We start from the raw sequence: 23,808 nt of genomic DNA on the forward strand, positions 1-23,808 counted from the left end.
AACGCCACCCCTTCTTCATTAATCCTCCCCGCTCTGAAACGCCTTAAAGAACAGTTCCCCGAAATAGCCGTGACGGGCGTGGAGTGTTTGTGCTGAAACTCGCCCTGCGCCGGACAGCCCCGTTCACACGTGGGTGGAGCCTCAACCCGGCTGGATCAAATTCACAGCTGGAACTGGCTGAATAAAACGGATAAGCTCCGCCCCACTGATTGCGTCAGAGGAATAAGGTGGAAAAGAGAGATCGACCCGGAAATCCAGACAGAAACTATCTGCGAACACGGGGGAAGGTTCACACAGCTTCTGTAATTCTGTCTGTGTTTGCTGGATTTGCCCTAGTCCCCTCACCTCCCGCTGACCGACCTGTACCAGGCTGGTGAGGAGGTGTGGGACCAGAACCGCCGACTGCCCCATTAACTCCGGCTCATCCGGACCTGTCTCTCTGTAATCAGCGACTAACACTTCATAACCGAATAGGGTCGGGAGCGGCAGCACAGACTGAATTCTCGGTGCACGGTCGGCACATTTGTCATCCGGGACCACATTGAACACCGTCCGGTATCAACATCAGAGGTAAATGTTGTCTCCGATTCTGCAAATCAGTGAGCGTTTACAGCGGGGCTGGTCTTTTGTCGGGATCGGGAGGGAATACAAGGGGCGAAGGCAGCTCTAACACGTTCAACGAAGTAATTATTTACCAAATGAATGAAAAGAAACGACATTGTTACCTTCAGTCATACACATTTTTTTAGGGCGGTTTCTACTGAGTCAGTACAGATGAAGCTTGTTCACGATAATAATATCCAAAATGTCCCGCGGGGCAGGGCCGGGTCCCTTCTCCGATTTCTCTCTCTCTCACACAGTCACACACAGAGACACAGAGACACGCACACACAGTTAAAACTAACTACCCAGAAAAACAGGGCGACCGTAAGATTTTACTGTTTTACTGTTCGGGACGTGACGGTGGAGAATGCCACAGAGCAATTTGTTTAATTAAATCGCAAAGTATGATATCAGAACTACAAATAATGGCAGTTTGTGGTAAAATTAAATGCTGGAATCTCACAAAGTCTGGTCGCAATCGGAACAAGTAATCATTCAGACTGCAGACACTGGGGATCTTTCCTTTCTATATCAACGGCTGTCTATTGTTATTTTTCTGTAGCAGAAATAATTAAATACAATATTAAGCTTGCTTTGTGCACAGCTGCAGTGGAGTTGAACTGGTTTGTTTGGAATCCGCCCTGTGGACAGGCAGCCGCTTACACACAGAAAATCGCGCTGTGAGTCTCACAGAACAGCAATACCGGGCCCTCCCCCGTAGATAATAAATATCTGTCGCTGGACTGGTTGGAATGAAGTTAGCAGAAAACCACTCGAAAATATATCGACACGGAGACAGAACATTCTTGGTCAATTGAGGTGAGACTAATTCAAATTCTGTTATTTATTTCGGATCTTTATTTCCAATCAGCACGTTACCTGTGTTTTGGATCAGTGATCAAGAAGTCATCATTTCTATTGTAATCCTCCTCGGGCGGTGGTGGTGTCAGTGATCCTGTAGTTTTCCGTCTACACGTGTGAGAGCTTCCACAATTTATGTCAAAGATAAAAACATTTCTCGAACCAGGGGTTACGATTTCAAAGCCAGTGTGCGAAAAGCTGTTTAGCCAACACGGGTTCCGTATCCAAACTTGTCATTTCAGATGAATGCATGTGCTTTCCTCTTTGTGACTGTGTTTATTGTGGGTGTTTCGAGCTGATCTCCTCAACGTCATGTAGCAGCAAAGACCTTGATTTTGCTTAAGGCTTCGATACATTGCAAACAGGTGGGGGTGGGGATGGGGAAACAGTTTCAGAAAGCAGCACGTGGTATTGCAAAGCGAAAATCATGATTTCACGGTGTGGGACAGAAAGCTCGATGGGCTGGATGGTCAATTCTGCGTGGCATGTTCACAAGAGAAGCTCTGACGACAGTTACCGTAAATCAATTTAATGCGAACGGAGCATAGCACATGTAAATTACCTGTCGCTGAACCAAAGCCAAACATTGCCGTGATGTTTGGAAGGGAAGAGAACAGGAAAATCTAAAAAGAATCTAATCTAAAATTACATCATCCAGGCCGCTGACATAGGTGATAAACAACAATGGACCCAGCGCCGATCCCTGGGATATCCCAGCAGCCACTGGTCACCAGTCAGAGGGTTAAACCATCTTTCAGAATTTGCTGGTTTCTCCCGCACAGCCGATGGCGAAGCCAATTTATCACCACATCCAGAATTTCCAAGTCCCTGAACCTCAGACCATAAGACAGAGGAGCAGCATTAGGCCATTCAGCCCATCGAGTCTGCTCCACCGTTCTATCATGGTTAATCCCGGATCCCACTCAACCCCATACACCTGCCCTCTCGCCATATCCTTTAATGCCCTGACCGATCAGGAAACTATCAACTTCCACCTTAAATATACACCTGGGCTTGGCCTCCACCGCAGTCCGTGGCAGAGTATTCCACAGATTCATTCCTCTCTGGACAAACAAACAATCTTCCTTACCTCTGTTCTAAATGGCCGCCCCTCAGTTTTGAGGCTCTGCCCTCTAGTTCAGGATACCGTCACCATCGGTAACATCCCCTCTACGTCCATCTTGTCTAGTCCTTTCAACATTCAGTAGGTTTAAATCAGATCCACACACATTCTTCTAAATTCCACTGAGTACAGGCTCAAAGCTGCCATACGCTTCTCATATGTTAACCCCTTCATTCCCGGAATCTTGCTCGTGAACTTCCTCTGGACTTTCCAATGACAACACATCCATTCTGAAAAATGGAGTCCAAAACTGTTAGCTATACTCCGAGCGCGGCCTAACCAGTGTCTTATAAAGGTTCAGCATAATCTCCTTGCTTTTATACTCTATTCCACTTCAAATAAATGCCAACATTACATTTGCCTTTTCCCAAAGACGCAACCCGTAAATTAACCTTCTGGGAGTCTTGCACGAGGACTTCTAAGTCCCTCTGCATCTCCGATGTTTGAAACTTCTCCCCATTTAGATAATAGTCTGCACTATTGCTCTTTTTACCAAAAAGCATTACCATACATTTCCCAACAATTAATCCATCTGCCAATTTTTTGCCCATTCTTCCAATTTGCCTAAATCCTGTTGCAATCGCATTGCTTCCTCAGCCCCACATACCCCCTCCAGCTATATTCGTATCATCCACGAACTTTGCCACAAAGCCATCAATTCTATTATTTAAATCATTGACAAACAATGTGAAAAGTAGCTGTCCCAATACTGACCCCTGAGAACCACCACTAATCACCGGCAGCCAACCAGAGAAGGCCCCTTTTATTCCCTCATGTTGTCTCTTGCCTGTCAGGCATTCCAGTCTCCATGCCAGTATCATATCTGTAACGCCATCAGATGTTATCTTGTTAACCTGCCTCAGGTGTGGCACCTTATCAAACGCCTTCTGAAAATTCAGGTAAATGATATCCATTGTCTAAGCCCTTCTGGCATCCCTAAGAAACCCATAATATTGTTTTCTTTACTACTCCGAAAGCATCACATCTGAGGCCGGCCTAGTAGCGCTAGGAGATGTGACTGTAAGATGACCGGGTCTAGATGCTCGTTATTACACGGTGCTGTGAAAGGACAGCAGCTCAAAGGGGAAAACTCGGTGTAGGTGTTAACTAAGGATTCCGAATGTTCTTTAATCGAGATATAGAGGTAGTAGTAATGCAGAATAAGTGTGATTTTAAATACTTAATAGCAGGGAAAAGGAGGCTGCGGGGAGAGTAAACACCAGAGATTCTGCGGATGCGGAAAAAAAGAGATTCGCACCCGAAAAGTAAGCATACAGGTACAGCAGGCAGTGAAGAAAGCTAATGGCATATTGGCCTTCATAACAAGGGGAGTTGAGTATAGCAGCAAAGAGGTCCTTCTGCAGTTGTACAGGGCCCTGGTGAGACCCCACCTGGAGTATAATATGCAGTTTTAGTCTCCAAATTTGAGGAAGGACATTCTTGCTATGGAGGCAGTGCGGCGTAGATTCGCTGGGTTAATTCCAGGGACGGCGGGAATGTCATATGTTAAAAGATTGGAGGGACTGGACTTGTATACACTGGAATTTAGAAGGATGAGAGGGGATCTGATTGAAACATATAAGATTATTAAGGGATTGGACACGCTAGAGGCAGGACACATGTTCCCGATGTTGGGGGAGTCCAGAACCAGAGGCCACAGTTTAAAAATAAGCGGTAGACTATTTAGAACGGAGCTGAGGAAGCACTTCTTTACACAGAGGGTTGTGGATGTGTCGAATGCTCTGCCTCAGAAGGCAGTGGAAGCCAATTCTCTGGATTCTTTCAAGAAAGTGTTAGATAGAGGTCTTAAAGATAGCGGAGTCAATGGATATGGCGAGAAAGCAGGAACAGGGTACTGCTTGTGGATGATCAGCCATAATCAGAGTGAATAGCGGTGCTGGCTCGAAAGGCCGAATAGCCTACTCCTGCACCTATTGTCTATTGTCTATTGTCTATTGAAATGCTGGAGGAAGTCCCCAGGCCTGGCAACATCTATGGAGAGAAATTCCTCGACCCGAAACGTTGTCTGTCTATTCCTCTCCCTAGATGCTGCCTGACCTATGATTTCCTCCAGCATTTTGTAGTTGTCATAGCCCCCAAAATAAGATCTGTCGGTTGGGTGAAGGTAAGTAGCTTTTGAAGTTTTGCAGCTGCATATTGACAGGCAAGCCAATTGCCAAGGCTGTCGCAATTTGTCACAATGTTGTTTTAGAGTGTATGCTATAAACCTATGCGGGAAAAGGTTATTTTGGGTTCGCTCCTTTTGTGCAACAAATACGGATTCATAAGAAACATTGTGAGTGGCTCCATGCTGTTGGACGCGGGATCAGGCTCCGCTAAATGGGGCTGAGTCAATGGGCCTCCGGTTATCTGTAGCCCGGTCATGACATTAGGTAACATTGGAAACACAGTACATTTGTAAGTAGGATTTGTGGTGATGCTGTGGTCCGACTTTTCCGACAATCGCGACATGGGCTTTAATACTAGACTAGTGCGGGATTAGATGATTAATCCCGTGACCTGGAAGAATGGGAAATGTGTGACTTGGCTCAAGGATTTTTCTAACCTTCTGTTCGTCCATCTGTATTCACTGTATCTCTCTCCCAGTAACACCTTAGCCCCGCTCCTCCTGTCACGTTGCTTTCCCAAGCCGCTACTCCTGCCGGGGAATCAGCACCGCGAACATTCAATCCCTCTCTGTGTGCCTTGCGCTCCTGAGTGGGATCAGAACGCCTCATATCATGACCGGGTGCAGTCCCACCCGACTCCCACGTGTGCTAAACTTAATTTGTCTGCCATGTCTTTATTCCCCATGATCAATTCACCTGTTTCTGACTGTAAGGGACCTACATTTGTCTTAAAACCAATCTTTTTCGTTTCACATATCTATAAAAGCTTTTACAGTCAGTTTTTATGTTCCCTGCCAGCTTTCTCTCATAATCTTTTTTTCCCTTTCCTAATTAAGCCCTTTGTCCTCCTCTGCTGGACTCTGATTTTCTCCCAGTCCTCAGGTGTGCCGCTTTTTCTGGCTAATTTGTATGTTTCTTCTTTGGAATTGATACTAACCTTAATTTCCCTTGTCAGCCACGGGTGCACTACCTTCCTTGATTTATTCTTTTTCTAGACTGGGCTGAACAATTGTTGCAGTTCATCCATGCGATCTTTAAATGTTTGCCATTGCATATCCACCGTCAACCCTTTAAGTATCATTTGCCAGTCTGTCTTAGCTAATTAACGTCTCAAACCTTCAAAGTTACCCTTCTTTAAGTTCAGAACCTTTGTTTCTGAATTAACTATGCCACTCTCCATCTCAATGAAGAATTCCACCATATTATGGTCACTCTTACCCAAAGGGCATCGCACGACAAGATTGCTAACTAACCCTTCCTCATTGCCCAATATCCAGTCCAGAATGGCCTGCTCTCTAGCTGGTTCCTCGACATGTTGGTTCAGAAAACTATCCCGCATACATTCCAAGAAATCCTCTTCCTCAGTACCCTTACCAATGTGGTTCACCCAATCTATCTGTAGACTGAAGTCACCCATTATAACAGCTGCTCCTTTATTGCACGCATTTCTAATTTCCTGTTTGATGCCATCCCCAACCTCACTACTACCGTTAGGTGGCCTGTACACAGCTCCCTCTGTATCGATTGACAGCGAGGTGGAGATCGGCACACATTGTGGTTGCCCGGTGAGGAAGTCGAGGATCCAGTTGCAGAGGGAGGTAGAAAGGCCCAGCGGTTTGAGCCTTTTGATCAGATCTCTAGGAATACTGCATTACAGGCTGACCTCTGGTCAAGAAACAGCATTCTGATATAAGTATTCGTATTGTCAAAGTAATCCAAAGCGGCATGATGAGCCGATGAAATCGCATTGTTGCCTATTGTGGATACAATCAAATGACAGTGGGCTGAGGTCCTTGCTAAGGGATGAGCTAATTGTAGCCATCGCAAACCTCTCAGAGTAGTGTGAGTACTATGGATGATAGTCCTTAATGCAGCTCATGCTGCTCTTCTTGGGCACTGGTATGATTGTTACCCTTTTAAGGGATGTGCAATCTTCCAACTGCAGCAAAAATGACCGCATCTCCGAAACAGTCATAGAACACAACTCCTGTTGTTCTGGGATGGCTGAAATCCCTTTTAACTCCATGCGACGACTGCACCCACCACATCCTCTCTCTCCCAAAATCGATGGAAACACAAACATTTTCCCACGATGTCATTCGTGCCCCAGGATTAGTCTCAGTAAGGAACACTAGTAATGTCATCAGTGTCCCAGGTTGGGATGTAGAATGGGACACCAGTAATGGCAATCAGAGAACCGGGTGGGGCTCGGTCTGAGACATTAGTAATGCCATCAGTGTCCCAGGATGGGGCGTAGAATGGGGCAACAGTGATCGGATTCAGTATCGCAAGAGCGTGGTTATCCGGGGCGAGAGCCGTTTGGCCAGGTCATGAGTTATGTGTATCTGGACTGTCTACTGCTGTCCCTATTACAGCCTGTCTGTATAAAGTTAATTTGACTAATATCTCAACAGTTGACTCTGGGTCTGAAGAGATTTTGGCACACGTTGCTGTGCTGTAATTTTTTAATAAATGCAGAATGACGGTGATGATTGGACGGTATTATTTTAACCATTTAACCTGGAAGTTGAACAATTCAACTCATTCTTGTCAGTTCGCTGGCCATGGCGGTTTTAAAATCTGGAAGAAAATGTCGAACTCGAATGGGTCAAGGACAGTGGAAGCAGACAGGTGAATTGTCTTTGCTCCTGCCACGTGCTTGGAGATGGAGGCTGCCATTTTTTGGAACTGTTTTACATCCTCCATTTTGTGAGATAAAGTTGCTTTGCTCTGTGTTTTAAAATCGACAGAACGATGCCTCAGGTCACCTGCTAAACTGGAGATCCTTTCCAAAGAAGTTATTTGTGAGGTGTTCTTTGATATAATATAACATGTAGCTTTGTGAATGATGCGGTTGGTGCCTGCCTGATGTGATTAGAGCTGGTTACGGAAGAGAATGCATTAGGGTTCTCTCCCTAGTTATCCTCCTGATCTTGATGAATGTATAGAATTCCTTAGGATTCACCTTAATCGAACTTACCAAGAATTTTTCATGTCCCTCTCTTCTCTTTCGTAATTCCCTTTTTCAGTTATGTTCTGGTGTCTTTATACTCCTCGTCTGTTTTGTTTGATCCTAACAACTAAAGCTTTACGTACGTTTCATTTTCCTTCCTGACCAAATTTATCACCTCCCTGGCCATCTAATGTTCTCCTCTCTTTTCATCCCCGTCCATTCTTTTAACAGGAACTTTTGATAAATGGCAAAAGTTGAATAATTCCCCAAGAATAGTCCAACAGCATTTTGACGTCATTGCAAACTGCCAGACACACTTTCTTCACAACTGCTGAAATCAAATGGAACCGGTTCGACCAATCACTCTCAATAGAGTGTGAACAAAGTCACTTTAATATTGTATGTAACCATTTCCGCTGAAGTGTAGAATGATAGAGCCTTTATTGTGAAATAAAGAACATGAACTAGGGTCTCGAACCTGCAGCATTACCAGTTAAATTTGCTGCCCTGTTTTCTGTGAGTTTACAAAATTTTACAAATTTTACAAGAAGAGGAAGGGCAGGGTGAGTGTGTGGAAGTTGGAAACTGGAGAGGGGGAAGCTGAAATTATGTGGGGAAAGAATAGATCAAGGAAGGTAGTGCACCCGTGGCTGAGAAGAGAAATTAGGAATAGTATCAATTCCAAAGAAGAAGCATACAAATTAGCCATAAAAAGTGGCTCACCTGAGGAGTGGGAGAAATTCAGAGTTCAGCAGAGGAGGACAAAGGGCTTAATTAGGAAGGGGAAAAAAGATTATGAGAGAAAACTGGCAGGGAACATAAAAACTGACTGTAAAAGCTTTTATAGATATGTAAAAAGGAAAAGACTGGTAAAGACAAATGTAGGTCCCCTACAGACAGAAACAGGTGAATTGATTCTGGGGAGCAAGGACATGGCAGACCAACTGAATAATTACTTTGGTTCTGTCTTCACTAAGGAGGACATAAATAATCTTCCAGAAATAGTAGGGGACAGAGGATCCAGTGAGATGGAGGAACTGAGCGAAATACATGTTAGTAGGGAAGTGGTGTTAGGTAAATTGAAGGCATTAAAGGCAGATAAATCCCCAGGGCCAGATGGTCTGCATCCCAGGGTACTTAAGGAAGTAGCCCAAGAAATAGTGGATGCATTAGCGATAACTTTTCAAAACTCTTTAGATTCTGTACTAGTTCCTGAGGATTGGAGGGTGGCTAATGTAACCCCGCTTTTTAAAAAAAGGAGGGAGAGAGAAACCGGGGAATTATAGACCAGTTAGCCTAACGTCGGTGGTGGGGAAACTGCTGGAGTCAGTTATCAAAGATGTGATAACAGCACATTTGGAAAGCAGTGAAATCATCGGACAAAGTCAGCATGGATTTGTGAAAGGAAAATCATGTCTGACGAATCTCATAGAATTTTTTGAGGATGTAACTAGTAGAGTGGATAGGGGAGAACAAGTGGATGTGGTATATTTGGATTTTCAAAAGGCTTTTGACAAGGTCCCACACAAGAGATTAGTGTGCAAACTTAAAGCACACGGTATTGGGGGTAAGGTATTGATATGTATAGAGAATTGGTTAGCAGACGGGAAGCAAAGAGTGGGAATAAACGGGACCTTTTCAGAATGGCAGGCGGTGACTAGTGGGGTACCGCAAGGCTCAGTGCTGGGACCCCAGTTGTTTACAATATATATTAATGACTTGGATGAGGGAATTAAATGCAGCATCTCCAAGTTTGTGGATGACACCAAGCTGGGCGGCAGTGTTAGCTGTGAGGAGGATGCTAAGAGGATGCAGGCTGACTTGGATAGGTTGGGTGAGTGGGCAAATTCATGGCAGATGCAATTTAATGTGGATAAATGTGAAGTTATCCACTTTGGTGGCAAAAATAGGAAAACAGATTATTATCTGAATGGTGGCCGATTAGGAAAAGAGGAGGTGCAACGAGACCTGGTTGTCATTATACACCAGTCATTGAAAGTGGGCATGCAGGTACAGCAGGCGGTGAAAAAGGCGAATGGTATGCTGGCATTCATAGCAAGAGAATTCAAGTACAGGAGCAGGGAGGTACTACTGCAGTTGTACAAGGCCTTGGTGAGACCACACCTGGAGTATTGTGTGCAGTTTTGGTCCCCTAATCTGAGGAAAGACATCCTTGCCATAGAGGGAGTACAAAGAAGGTTCACCAGATTGATTCCTGGGATGGCAGGACTTTCATATGAAGAAAGACTGGATGAACTAGGCTTGTACTCGTTGGAATTTAGAAGATTGAGGGGGGATCTGATTGAAACGTATAAAATCCTAAAGGGATTGGACAAGCTAGATGCAGGAAGATTGTTCCCGATGTTGGGGAAGTCCAGAACGAGGGGTCACAGTTTGAGGATAAAGGGGAAGCTTTTTAAGACTGAGATTAGGAAAAACTTCTTCACACAGACAGTGGTGAATCTGTGGAATTCTCTGCCACAGGAAACAGTTAAGGCCAGTTCATTGGCTATATTTAAGAGGGAGTTAGATATGGCCCTTGTGGCTAGGGGGATCAGAGGGTATGGAGGGAAGGCTGGTGCAGGGTTCTGAGTTGGGTGATCAGCCGTGATCATAATAAATGGCGGTGCAGGCTCGAAGGGCCGAATGGCCTACTCCTGCACCTATTTTCTATGTTTTCTATGTTTTCTAAGTAGAGCGAGTGGGAGTGAGAGATGGGGAATGAAGGGAGAGGGCAAAAGAGAGGTGGGGTAACAGAGTGAGACGTGAGGAGGGAAAGAAGGGGAGAGGTGCAAAGACGAGGAGTGCGGTGGGGAGAAGGAAAGCAGGGTGAGAGGTCTAGAAAGAGGGGAGAAAGGGACAGAGAGGGGCAGAGGTTCGGAGAGGAAAAGAAAGCACAGAGAAAGGGAGCAATAAACCAGTCCGTGCCATTCCGAACTGAGACATTCTTTAAATTAAGGGACATTACCATGTGTATGGAACCTGCAGCATTTGCAGTCACAGTTCCCACTGAACATTTAAATGCTGTTGATGTAAGGGTGAGTGCAAGGGGGAGACTGTGAGGGTAAGGGAAAGGGTAGGATGAGTGTGTCTAAGGTGAACAGAGGGAAGATAAATTTGTGTGGGGGCTGTAGAGAGTGAGTGGAGAGAGAGGGGGAGTGAGAGATGGGCAGTGAAGGTAGAGGGCAAGAGAGAGGGGAGGGAGTGGGAGGGACGGAGAGAGGGGAGTGAGAGAGTGAGACGTAAGGGGGAAAGAAGTGTGAGACAGAGAATGAGGGGGAGTGAGGTTGGGAGAAGGGAAGCAGGGTCAGAGAGGTCTAGAAGGAGGAAAAAGGGGGACAGAGATTGGAGAGAGGGACAGAGAGGAAGAGAAGGGCCAGAGAGAGGGAGGAACAAAGAGGGGGTAAAGCGTGGGGAGAGTGACTGAGAGAAAGGGAGTGAGAGGGATGGATGGATGGTGAGAAGGTAATGGGAGGCGTAGAGAGAGGGGAGTGGAATAGGAGAGAGGATGAAGGAAAGAAGCAGAGAGAGAGAGAAGTTAGAGTGCGGAAGGAGTAAATGGTGGGGAGAGTGAGGGAGTGACAGGGAGTAGGAGATAGGGTTAGGCGAATAGGAGGGAAAGGTGGAATAAGTGGTGTCCAAGGGAGGGTGAGTGAGTGAGAAATCAAAGGAGGAATGGGTGAGCGAGAGGGGCAGCAAGTAAGGAGGGGTGTGACTAGGCTGGCAAGGAGGGAGGGGTGAGTGATATCAGCAGTGAGTAGGGAGGGGTGGTGGGCTGTACATTGAGGAGGATTTGTGACCGAGTTGGGCGGCGAGGAAAGACGGGCGAGTGAGAATGACGTCAACGACAGAGCAGCGAGGGAGATGGGATTGGGGCAGAAGGAGTGAAGGTGTGGGGTGCGGAGGGGTAGGAGGGTGAGCACTAGGGGGGATGATGAGAAAGGACGGCGAGGTTGTTGGGTGGTGAGTAGAAGGGGCGAGTGTGGAGGGTGAGGCAGAGGCATGGAGAAGAGAGCAGGGTGAAGAGCGGTGGTGAGGAGGCGAGGACGAGTGAGGGAGGCCAGAAGTATTGGATTAAATATTTATTCATCCACAGTGGTAAGGATGCTCATCATAGCTGATCAGAAGTCACTGAACAAATCTACCGTGAGATTGTGGTTCCCGGTCGTGGTATTCCACAGCGGGGCTGTTTACCACGCACGTTTCCGGGTCTCCAACCCCATATGGTGATTTTTTTTTTCGCAACTGGCTGCTTTACTGCGAATGATTCCTATTCTCCCTTCCTACACCGGGAGTTTTCTGTGCACATTTCCAGGTCTCCGTGTCGAACTGTTAATCCGTCGAGACCCATTGACGGGCCGTCCATACCCTCCCATCCATGTACCTATCCAAGTTTCTCAAACAGATGTTGTTAAGACCTCAAACAAAGTCAGGAATCGAAGGTTAACCATGTTGTGATTAATGTTCTGAGCTGCGTGTATTTCAATGCAACAAGTATTGAAGGAAAGGCAGATGAGCTTAGATTATGGATCAACACATGGAATTATGATATTGTCACCATTATTGAACTGGCAGCTCGATATCCTGTGGTTCTGGTTAGTCCTGACGAAGGGTCTCAGCCCGAAACGTCGACTGTATTTCTTCCTATTGATGCTGCCTGGTCTGATGAGTTCCATCAACATTTTGTGTGTGTTGCTTGATTTTCCAGCATCTGTGGTTCTGTTGTTTTAGACAGGACAGAGTCGGAGGGGTTAAAGGGTAGCGGGTAGTTTCAGTACGCAAGGAAAATGTCACGGCAGTGTGCAATAAAGACAGATGAGAGAACTCATCTCGTGAGGTTTTATGGGTAGATCGGAAAAATAAAAATTGTTGACCGTGTTAATGGGTCTGTCTTACAGACCACCTAAGAGTCTGCGGGATTTAGTGGAACAAATTAGTAGACGTCAGAGAATATTGGAAGAAACATAATTCGTTATATTTTCATTTTAACCTTCCATATACGGACGAGAACTCTCATGCTGTATATTGAGTAGATGTACTCATGTATTTGACAAATGTCTTCAGGAAAGTTTCGTCAATCAGCACATTGAAGTCCCAAAAACACAATTGTGATACTTGATCTCCCATTAGGGACTGGGACAGGACACGTAACAGAAGTCTGTGTTGGGAAACTCTTTGCATCGGTGATCACAATGTCATCAGATTCAAGGGCAGTGTGGACAATGATAGCTCTGATCCGTGGGTTGAGATTCTAAATTGGAGAAAGACCAATTTTGATGGTATCAGAAAGGATCTGACTAGTGTGAATTGGCTATATTCTGGCAAATGTGTACTTGGTAAGTGGGAGACCCTGAAAGATACAATTTGTGGACTTCAAGGTATTTATGTGTTTGTACAAATAAAAGGTAAATATACCAGTTTTTCAAGAGATATTGAGGCCCTGGTATAGATTTTTAAAAAAGGCGCATAACAGGTGTAGGCAGGGAGGAAAAAATGAGGCACTTATGGAGTCGAGGAAAATCAAGATAACATTGAGGAAAGAAACCAGGAAGGCTATAGGATGGCACAAGGTTGTCCTTGCTGACAAGGCGAGGTATTATACAGATAACTTAAAAGCAAAATGATTGCAAGAGGCACAATTGATCGTCTGGATTATCAGAATGATCATGTACGCATGGAAACTAAGAAAGTATAGGAGTTCTTAAGTGGATTTTTGCTTCTGTGTTCACTCGGGAAAATAATCTATAGAAATGAGGCAAAGGAGAAGTAAGGCCATGGATGTTTGGTATATTGGGCAAATTAGAATGTATCAATCCCCAGCGACTGACAGGTTGATCCCTCGGACCCCGATGGAGGCAAGTGCGGAAATTGCAAGGACGTAGCCGATATGTTCATATTATTCTCAAAGACAGGGGAGGTACCAGAGGATTGGAGGATAGCTAATTTTGATCTGCTGTTTAAAAAAGGCTCCAGAATTAATCCAGGAAATTATAGGCCAGTGCACCTGATATCAGTCTTGTGAAGATATTGGAAGGGCCAGATAAACGAGTATTTAAATAAACAGGGTTGATTAGGGATATCCAACATGACTTTGTATGTTCTAGAAAATCTTATCGAGGTTCAAGGAATGTTACCAGGAAAGCTGATGAAGGCAGGGCAATAGATATTGTTCACATGGACTTTAGCTAGGCATTTGACAAGGTCCCGCGTAGGATGTTGGCCAATAAAGTTAATTCTCTTGGCATTCAAGGTGAGGTAGTAAATGGGAGAAGACATTGGCATAGAGGCGGAAGGCAAATGGTGGTAGCAGATAGTAGCCTCTCTGACTGGAAACCTGTGACTGGTGGAATTCCGCAGGGATCAGTGCTGATATCGGTTGTTGTCATGATTCTATATCAATGATCTCGATGATAATCAGGTGAAACGGATCAGCAAGTTTGCGGATGACGCCATGGTTTGGGGTGTATTTGAAGCGTGGAAGACTATCAGAGTTTGCAGCGGGATCTGCATCAGGTGGGAAATGGGCTGATAATGGCAGATGGGATTGAACGCAGGCCTGCGAGCTGTTGCACCGGTAGGATCAACCAGAGAAGCTCTTACACAGTGCACGGTAGGGAACTGAGGAGTGCCGTAGAACAAAGGCTACCGGGAATGCAGGTCCACAATTCATTGAAAGTGACTGCACACCTGGATAAGGTAGTAAAGGAATATTTGGCACACTGGTCTTCATAAATTAAAGTATTCCGTACAGGAGATTGGATGATTTAAGATGGTCATGAGGCCTAATTTGGAGTATTGAGTGCAGTTTACGTCACCTACCTATAGGAAAGATGTAACTAAGGTTGACATAGTACAACGAAAATTTACAAAGATGTTGTTGCCGTGATTGGTGGGCCTGAGTTATAAGGGAAGATTGAATAGGTCACGACTTTATTGCTTGGAACGCAGAAGATTTGATGGAGGTCTGCAAAATCATGAGAGTATAGATAGGGTAGATGGGTAGAGGTATGGGGAGAGTGAGGGTTAGGTCAGGAGACAGAGGGGAGTCAGGCTTCCTTTTGAATCAGCACACAACTCCCCCCTCCCCCCGTGCTCATTTTCCATCAGAGCATCATTCCCTTCCTGTCGGCCATTTCAACATATGTGAGTTTTCAGTGAGTGCGTCACTCCCTCCCTCGGTAAAACTTCTGGCTGTTTGGAATAAATGCCTTTAAAGAGAAACAAATTCTACAAGTATTTCCGGCGGGGTGTGGATCAACAACCTCTGCTTGTGAAACGAAACCCGCTGTTAACCGTGGGCGAGGAGGTTTCTTGGGACAATAGTTGTCCGGACGGAAATGCAATAATCTCTCCCAGTTTTCTTTCAAATTGGTGGAAATATATAGTCGAACGTGTTTGGTTTAATTTCAGCAGAAATGCGATCCCCTGTGCCTGAACAGGTGAGGGACGTTTTGCTGAAACTATAGCTACGCTGGACAGTCCTGTTTACACACGGGGCGGAGATCAGACCCTCCCAGAACCCGGGCTGGATCAAATTCGCAGCCTGGGACTCGCTGAGTTAAACAGAGAAACCCCGCCCCAGTGGTTGTATGAAAGAAAAAGGAGAGATCTGCACGGAACTCCAGACAGAAAGGTTAACGCAGTCGGTTTGTTTCCCTCTTTATGGTTGCTACATTGATCCCACTCCCGCTGTCAGACCCGTCCTGAGCCGGTGAGAGTTAGTGTGACCCGGACTGCGGCAGTCCCGCTCTACCCCGGTTCACCCGGCCCTGTCCATCTGTAATGAGCGACGGACACATCACAGCCGAGTGGCCTCGGGAGCAGCAGCTCAGACTCAACTCTCCTTACAGGGTGAGAACACCTTTGCAGGAACGTTGTCGGTCACCCGGGTAGTCAGACTGTGATTTCCCGGGACCACAGTGAATGCCGTCCGGTTACAACATCAGAGGTAAGTGTTGACTATGATTCTGCGCAACCATTTAGTGTGTACAGCGAGGCTCGGCTTTGGTCGGGATCGGGAGTGAATTTAGTGGGAGAAGGGAGCACTGACATGTTGATGTTAACGAGTCAATTACTGTCCAAATGGATTAAGAGAAACGACGTCGTTGCCGTCAATCAGAAATACTCTCCAGGGTGGTTTCTACTAAGTGCGAGCAGAAGGCATCTTTCACCCCGGTAGTGACATATGACACATCCTACGGGGCAGTGACCCGTCACCCGTCACCGATCTCTCAGAAACAAGAGAAAATCAGCAAATGCTGGAAATCCGAGCAATGCACACAAAATGCTGGAGGAACTCTGCAGGCCAGGCAGCATCTATGGAAAAGAGTAAAGTCGACCTTCGAGAGCCCAGCTTATGTACTTTATATCGCGTCATTGGTTCTGTCGCTCTTCTCTGTAGCAGGAAGGGTTAAACTTTCTTCACTCTTGAATGACGGTATTTTGTCGAACCGGTTTGGATCTGATTTCAGCGGAACGGCCGCTCCCTGTTCTGAGGAATGTGCCGGGACAGGCAGCTGCTTGCTCACAGACCCTGAGCACCGAGTCTCACAGAACAACAAGCCGCACCTTCCAAATCAGTCAACCATCTGCCCTCTTCCCCTTTCCATTCCAGTCCTGATGAAGGGACTCGGTCCGCAACGTCGACTATTTACACCCATCCATAGAGCTGCCTGACCTGCTGAGTTCCTCCGGTGTTGTGTCTGTTACCATGGTTACGAGAGATCCGCGTGGGGCGGTGGATGGGGTTATTTGTAAGAAAAGATATACAGCATCAACACTGTCAGAATATTCTGGGGAATTATGTTGAGAATAATTCAGCTTCTGATATTTATTTCGAAACAACCAGTTGTCTGTGCTTTGGATCTGCAATCAAGGGGATATTTGTCTTTTTTAAGCCACTTCTGGCTGTGGTGCCTTTTGTGTTCCAACTGTTGCCTGCTTGCATGATTTACATTTTCCCCAGGTTAGGTAAAGATTAAGATCAGCTCCAGAACAATGGCCTCCTGTTTCAAAGCAAAGGTGCGGGAGCTGTACAGCGGACACCTGTTCCGTTTTCAGAGTTTCTTATTTCAGTCCAATACATCTATTGTTCCTGTGTCGATTGTGAGCAATTTGAAATCCTCCTGTCAATGGCCAGTGGAAGCAAACACTGTTTAAGGCCGAGATTCTTGATAAACAACGGGTTTGAAGTGTTACTGGGATGGACATGGGGGAATACGTAATGAAATTTTAGATCTGATCAGCCATGATTTCATGATCTGCTGCAGCAGTTTCGAGGGGCCCGTGTGGTCCAGTTATGCGTGTTGCTATGTTGACTCGAAAAGCTCTGACAATTCAATTAACGTAAATTGGTATAATGACTGCATGCGAAGGGAAACATGATTTTTTTTGTATTTGAACTAAAATCAGACATTAATTATCTATGTCCAGCTTTGTGCGTAATTTATGTGCCCTAGCTGCGTTCCGGGGTCGAAATTTTGACTAACTAGGTGAGCTGAACATCACGGTATCGGACCGAGAGACACGCTCCCCGTTCGCTGTTAATCCCGGCGCAGACACCCTGGGGATCTCGTGTTCAAACTCACGGCCCCGCCCAGCCCACTGCCCGACACGCACGTTCTCGCAGAGCTCGTTACCCTCGCGCTCCCGGGCTCACACTGAGACCCTTTAAGAAAACTTATTTTTTTTTTAAATATTTTATTTGGGAAATCAGCCGGACAACTGTCGTCAGGTGACGTGTAAATTATTTAGCTCTACTGGTGTCGGAAAATGTCAATTGATGCCTCATCCGTGCAGGTTAAGCACACTGATCCAGGTTCATTGTCGCCCATCCAGGAGGTCAGACTGTGGTTACCCGAGACCGTACTGAACGCTGCTTGGTTACAGCATCAGATGTAAATGGTGTCTTCTATAGCAGGGTATAGGTTTTATCGGTTTCCCTGCAGGAGAAAGCGTAAAACGACTTTGCTCAGTCCCTAATGAGAGTGAATTGTGGGATAAATTGGAATAAATTTCAGCAGAAAGGCCACACCCTGTGTGAGGAATGAGCGTGGAAAGGCAGCTGCTGAGACACTGACCGAGTCTCACAGCGCTACAATCCGCACGTCCCGAATCAATCAATCAATCTCCTGGCCCTTCCTGCTTCCTTTCCAGTCCTGGTGAAGTGTTTCGGCCCGACATGTCAACTGTTTATTTCCCTCTACGGGTGCTGCCAGGACTGCTGAGTTCTTAACGCAATTTATGCGTTGCCATGGCTACGAAAGATCAGCGAGAGCTCGCGTATGGGGAAGTGAGCGGGGTTAGTTGAAAGGAACAATTTGCTGGATATTGATACATCCATGGATATTGAAATCATATCCACACTGTCAGAATATTCCTGGGGAATTAAGAAGGGATCCCCGCAGAGTCCCCCGTGGCCGCAGGTCCCCACATCGCCGCCACTGGTCGGAAGCTGGAAGGACAACGGAGAGGGCTCGGCTGTCCGGCCTGTTCTCTGTGACACTCCCGACCTCCACATCAATTCTATTCATCCGACTCTGGGAAAATTTTAACAATCAACAGCATAATTCCTCTCAGCGATCAGCTGTCTGAATGATCCCCTGGGTTTTAGAGAAAGGGCTCCCTATGGTCCACATTGTCAGAGTGGTCAGTTTACAAGGATTTAAAGACTGCAGGAATGAGAGGTGTTCTGTTGTCTAATACACAGTGTGCAGACTCCGATGGCAATTCTGGTTTACATTAGTATATCAGCTGTTTTTTCAAGATACTGAACAACGAGACACTGCACCGATTAAAACTATAGGAAACAGTTTCAGCCTAGAAGGTCCTCCCCAAAAAAATTGAGAATTTGTGACACAACTGGAAACAAACAGCCCACTTCCCATTCCACCAGTAACACGGCGCAGCCAGGCGAATCGCATGATTGATTTTGTTTTCCTTCGGAAATCAAATTAAACGTCCATTTAGTTATTTTAAAACGCAAGTCTCCCCACCCCCCACACCGGGATCTGACTTCATCTTGCTGTCGACTTTGACTGGTTGTTATCTCTGGGGGGGGGGGGGGTTATCTCGGTACAGTTGCTCCACAATCGGCCCATTACTGGAATGATCTAACTGCCAACATCTGTTCAAAATGGCTCTTTACAAACAGACTAACTTCGAAGTCAGTTCCTGATGCCTGGGGCACAGTTAAATCTGGAGAAAGAGAATATTCAGTGTTCAAAAGGGAAACAACAAACACCAAATGCAGAATAATTCATCAGACTTCGCGGCTCCTTTCCTTCTGCTGACTTTGTGCAATAAACCAACAGCGATCTTTGCCCTGAGCTGTTGCTGGAGTTTATAACCTGACAATAAACTGGTCCCGAGGTGAACAATAACTCAAAGCGACGGCACCAACAGAACGGAACCGGGATGCGAGTAGTGATTCCTCTCTGGAGGTGGTAAAATTTTGCACACGGTAGTATTAATTCTGGGTCGGACCACAAGTTAGAAAGACTTACTCAAGCAAGGTGAGTCTTTGTGTGGATTAACTCAAGCGTTATGGAGTAAGGTGTGGCGTTACCTGCTGAATTGGGGGGAAGTTCAGGTTTATGAGCGAGTTATCAACTGAACATTGCTCAGGGTGTGTTCACTTACTGTTAGTGTCCAGAAAATTCAGATACTTGGATTCCCTGAAACCAGACCCAGGAGTTCTGCGTCAGGTAGGAACATGGACTGTATTCGGCAGTGTTATGGTGTTTTAATAAGCCCACTTGTAAAGGCAGCATTTCTAATATTTCTACCATATCAATGTTATCGTTGAACTTGCAAGGCTTTACGGATCTGTCTGCTTTATTATTCTGTACGCGTATTTTTTTTTAGCGAAGACGAGGTAGATCTGGAAATGATATTTATATTAACAAATATTGTGGTAATTCTCACTGACCGTAGATAAAAATAGCAAATTCTCCACTCAGTGGGCATTTTACCAGTCAGAGCAGTGGTCCGCTTCAATGCTGACCACTACGCTACCGTCTGCTTCAATACTGACCACCACGCTACCGTCCGCTTCAATACTGACCACTGCGCTATCGTCCGCTTCAACACTGACCACTCCGCTACTGTCCGCATCAATACTGACCACTACGCTACCGTCTGCTTCAATACTGACCACCACGCTACCGTCCGCTTCAATACTGACCACTACGCTACCGTCCGCTTCAATACTGACCACTACGCTACCGTCCGCTTCAATACTGATACCACGCTACCGTCCGCTTCAATACTGACCACTTCGCTACCGTCCGCTTCAATACTGACCACTACGCTGTATTCGCTGGTATTCGATGTAGACGGGGAGTTGATTGCATTCGCTGTTATTTAGGAGGTGAGGAGGTTTTATCCGCTCGTGGTTAGATCCTTTGAATTGAGCCCTTGCTGGGGACATTGAACATCACTCTGAGTCTGGACAGGAATGTGGAGAACATGTTTGCTACTGAGGAGAGAGCTGAAACAGGTGAAGAGAGATGAGGTTATTTTTCTGAGGTGGAACAAGTGTGTCTTCGGAATTCTCTTTTTTGCCTGGGTTCTCTGACGAAGAACGGTACAAGTATTTGCAAAATAGATGTGATTCCGGTTGATGTATGTGTGAAGTAAATGGGTTGCCAGGCAAATTCGCCAGCGGGAAATGGTCATAATTTCATCTGATTGCTGCTGTGACATGGTGACCTGTTTCCAGTCAGTGAGCAATAAACTGAAGGAGAAGGGTGTCCTTATCTCGCTGTCGACTTTGACCGGTTGTTATCTCTGGGAGATGGTTATCTCCGCACAGTTGCTCTCCAGTTGGTCCATTATTGTAATGGGCCAACTGCGGGCAACTGTTAGAAATGGCTCTTTATAAACAGGGTGACCTTGAACTCAGCTCCAGGCAGAGGGGGCACAGTAAAATCCAGAGAAAGAGAATGGCTCCCGTTCAAAAGAGAACATTATTCCAAATACATAATACTTCATCAGAGCTCACAGCGCCCTTCCTTCTGCTGTCTCTGTGCAATAAACCCACAGCGATCTTTGCCCCGAGCTGTCTCCAGGGTTTATAACCTGACAATAAACTGGTCCCAAGGTGAACAATAAATTAAAGCGACGACACCAACGGAACTGAACCAGGATGCGGGTTGTAATTCATCTCTAGAGCAGATCAAATATTCCAGAGAGAGGAAATTACTGCACCGCTTGCACTGTGGTATTTATTCTGGTTCAGACCACTTGTAAGAGTGACTTGTTCATGGAAAATAAGCTTTTATGTGGTTTAACACAAGCGTTGAGGAACAAGGTGTCGCGTTACGTGCTGAATAGACTGAAGCTCAGGTTAATGAGCGAGTTATCAACAGAACATTGCTCAGGGTGTGTTCACTTACTGTTAGGGACAATAACATTCAGATGTTCGGATTCTTTGTAAACAGACTCAGGAGTCCAGCACCAGGTAAGGACAGAGGCTATAGGGGGAAATGTTATGGTGCTTTATTACGCACTCTGGTCGCGCTGGTATTGCTAATGTTTCTATCAGTTCCACATTGTCCTAAGGACTGCGTGGATTAACGAATATGTGTGTTTTATTCTGTTTTTGTATTTTTTAGCAGAACATTTATAAATCTGGCAGTGACATTTAGGTTAAAACTTCCTGTAATAAATCTCATTGGCAGTTGATAAAAGTATGGAAGTCCACACTCAGTGGGCACGTTTTTATGTATCCCCCGTACCTAATGATGTGGCACTGAGTGCATGTTCGGGGTTTACTGCAATTGTACCCCGTCCAAATCCAATGTTCTGCGTTCAGTGTCGCTCTCTTGCACACTGCTGTTGGACCGCATGGTTATTTGAGTTCCTGCCGCCGTCCTGTCGGATTTAATCAGTCTGTCCAATCTCACTGAGCTCTCTCATTAACGAGGCCTTTAGAACTGCTGCTCACTGGATTTTCCTTTGGTTTGTTTCCGGACCATTCTCTGTAACCCAGGAGATTTATACGTGAAAATCCAAGTAGTTGATCAGTTTCCGTAACACTCATTCCACCCGGTCTGGCACCAGCGATCATTCCACGGTCAACGTCACTTACATCACATTTATTTCCTATTCCGATGTTTGGCCTGAATAACAACTGAACCTGTTGAACATACCTACATGTGTTTATGCTTTGAGTTGCTGCCACGTGATTAACAGATTCGCATTAATGAGCTGGTATACAGTTGTACCTAACAAAGAGGCCATTTAGTGCATTTCCCATTTAGACAAACCCTCACCCATCTCGAATGAGATGAGATCTGGGCCTAACTATTGACGATTTGCATGTTTGCAACAGCAGGTTGTCGCTGGCAAGGTAGTGGACAAAACACTGTTATAAGGTGGGGGTAACCTGGAGAGAGAGACCCGTCAGTGTTCCTCTGAACTACGCGTCTGCGTAACCAAAATGCTCCTGCGAACGGAGCCTTTGTTGCAGCGCAGATGGGATTAAACTCTGCCAGATAAACATTTATGAAACCTGAAGGTTTGTGTCTGTTGTAATGCATTTTTATCATATCCTTTAATTAATAATTAAAATCAAAGGAATAATTTTTTCTTGTCAGTCTTCATTCTAAATATTCATCGATGCACATTACAAAACCAAAAAAAAATATCTACGATGTCGCGCTTTTTTCAGGCCGTGTGAAACTTTCCAGCTCAGAGCAATGGTTGATTCACGCAGCTGCCAAAATAATAATTAGTGGGAACATTGGAGATGGAACCACGTTACATTCTATGCATATTGAACACGATTGAATATGGTACATTATCGTTCTTCCAGTTACAGACGATATGTTAAGAGTCAATAGAGTGGACAGAACTGTTTCACCGGGAGCCTCTCTGGTATCCAGGAAGTAGTGATGAATAATGCAAGCAAATTAATAATAATTTCGCCTTGTCCGAGGGAGCGTACTCTGAGGCAATGAGGCTCAAGTGTTTAACAATACAGAACTAATGTTGAGCAGCGAATAACTAGAAGGTCTATTTACTATAAATTCAAGAACATTTCATTTTCGTTTCTCGGACGATCACTTTTAATGCCCCGATAATCACTTTTACTACCTTTTCAGAACACTGGGTGTAGTACCTCCCCCATTATAGGTATGAGCAAGGATGAGATCTGGGCCAAATTGCTCAATTAAGCATTCAGAAGATCGGGTAGCATCTTGGACAGTCCCAGTTCTGATACTGGGTCTTCCACAGTTTCTCTTTACACACATCCAATCTGATGTACCGAGTATCTAGCACGAGAGAAAAAAAGACATGATTGAATGATGGAGCAGACTCGATGGATCGAATCACTTCATTCTGCTCCGATAGCTTATGTCTTTCCCTGACTGAATGATGAGTCCTTCGTATCCCGTATCAGAATTTGTGACGTGTGAGGGACAATTACAGACTTGTTCACTGAGATCCTTTTATTTGTCTTCAGCGTTTAAATTTCAGTCAGATTTGTTTTCGGAACATTGAGCGGAAATATTTGGTTTTCCTTTGTATTGTTAATGTGCTTCATTATCTCTCTAGTTAAACTTAGACCTGCGGTGAGAGATTTACTGGAAGAAAACCCCACAACTGGAAGTGAACCACGACTGAAGGTGAGGGAACAGCAAGTGAACCAGCCCGAGGACTGAGAGCACCAGCTGGAGAGAACCCTTCTTACTCAGGGTTTCCATTGATTCGCTCAGGAGCAAGTTTTGTGAGTGTCATTTATTCAAACACTGGTCCTTTAGACATTACATGCATGTACAAAGGAAGGAACGAAATAAGTGGAATGGGCTGAATGTGCCCAGAGATACCAGTGATGCCTCTGCCTGACCCGGTTGCAATCACTCCAGGTCTGGTAATGTGTTTTCAGAAACCCACCTCTCTAAAGTCACTCACATTCTCTCAGTGTTTGCTCATTTGAAGGTCCTGCATCATCTGAAGTAGCTTTTGGTCAGTTCTGATGTTTCCTTGTTACGTTATAATCATCTCAAAATGCGTTGCCAATTTCCTCCCTTTATAAGAAGCCCCGAGTGCGTTGTACTGTAGTGATTGTGGAAATGTGGAATTTCCATGAACGGCAGCAACACGCCATTGATTCCTCTGGCTATTGTCATCTC

The 23,808-nt window shown here is 45.5% G+C and overlaps 1 long non-coding RNA gene across 2 annotated transcripts; it reads left to right on the top strand.

Moving 5' to 3' along the window:
- Positions 1-274: 274 nt before the first annotated feature.
- On the top strand, positions 275-23,386 carry LOC140208316 (uncharacterized). Of its 2 annotated transcripts, none has more exons than XR_011888726.1 (3): positions 275-570; positions 1,208-1,422; positions 23,231-23,386. It is a non-coding gene; the product is annotated as an uncharacterized lncRNA (long non-coding RNA). The 2 variants fall into 2 exon arrangements; XR_011888725.1 differs by lacking the exon at positions 23,231-23,386 and adding an exon at positions 7,901-8,132.
- Positions 23,387-23,808: the final 422 nt, after the last annotated feature.

Source organism: Mobula birostris, chromosome 13, assembly GCF_030028105.1.
Source record: "Mobula birostris isolate sMobBir1 chromosome 13, sMobBir1.hap1, whole genome shotgun sequence".
Lineage (NCBI taxonomy): Eukaryota > Metazoa > Chordata > Chondrichthyes > Myliobatiformes > Myliobatidae > Mobula > Mobula birostris.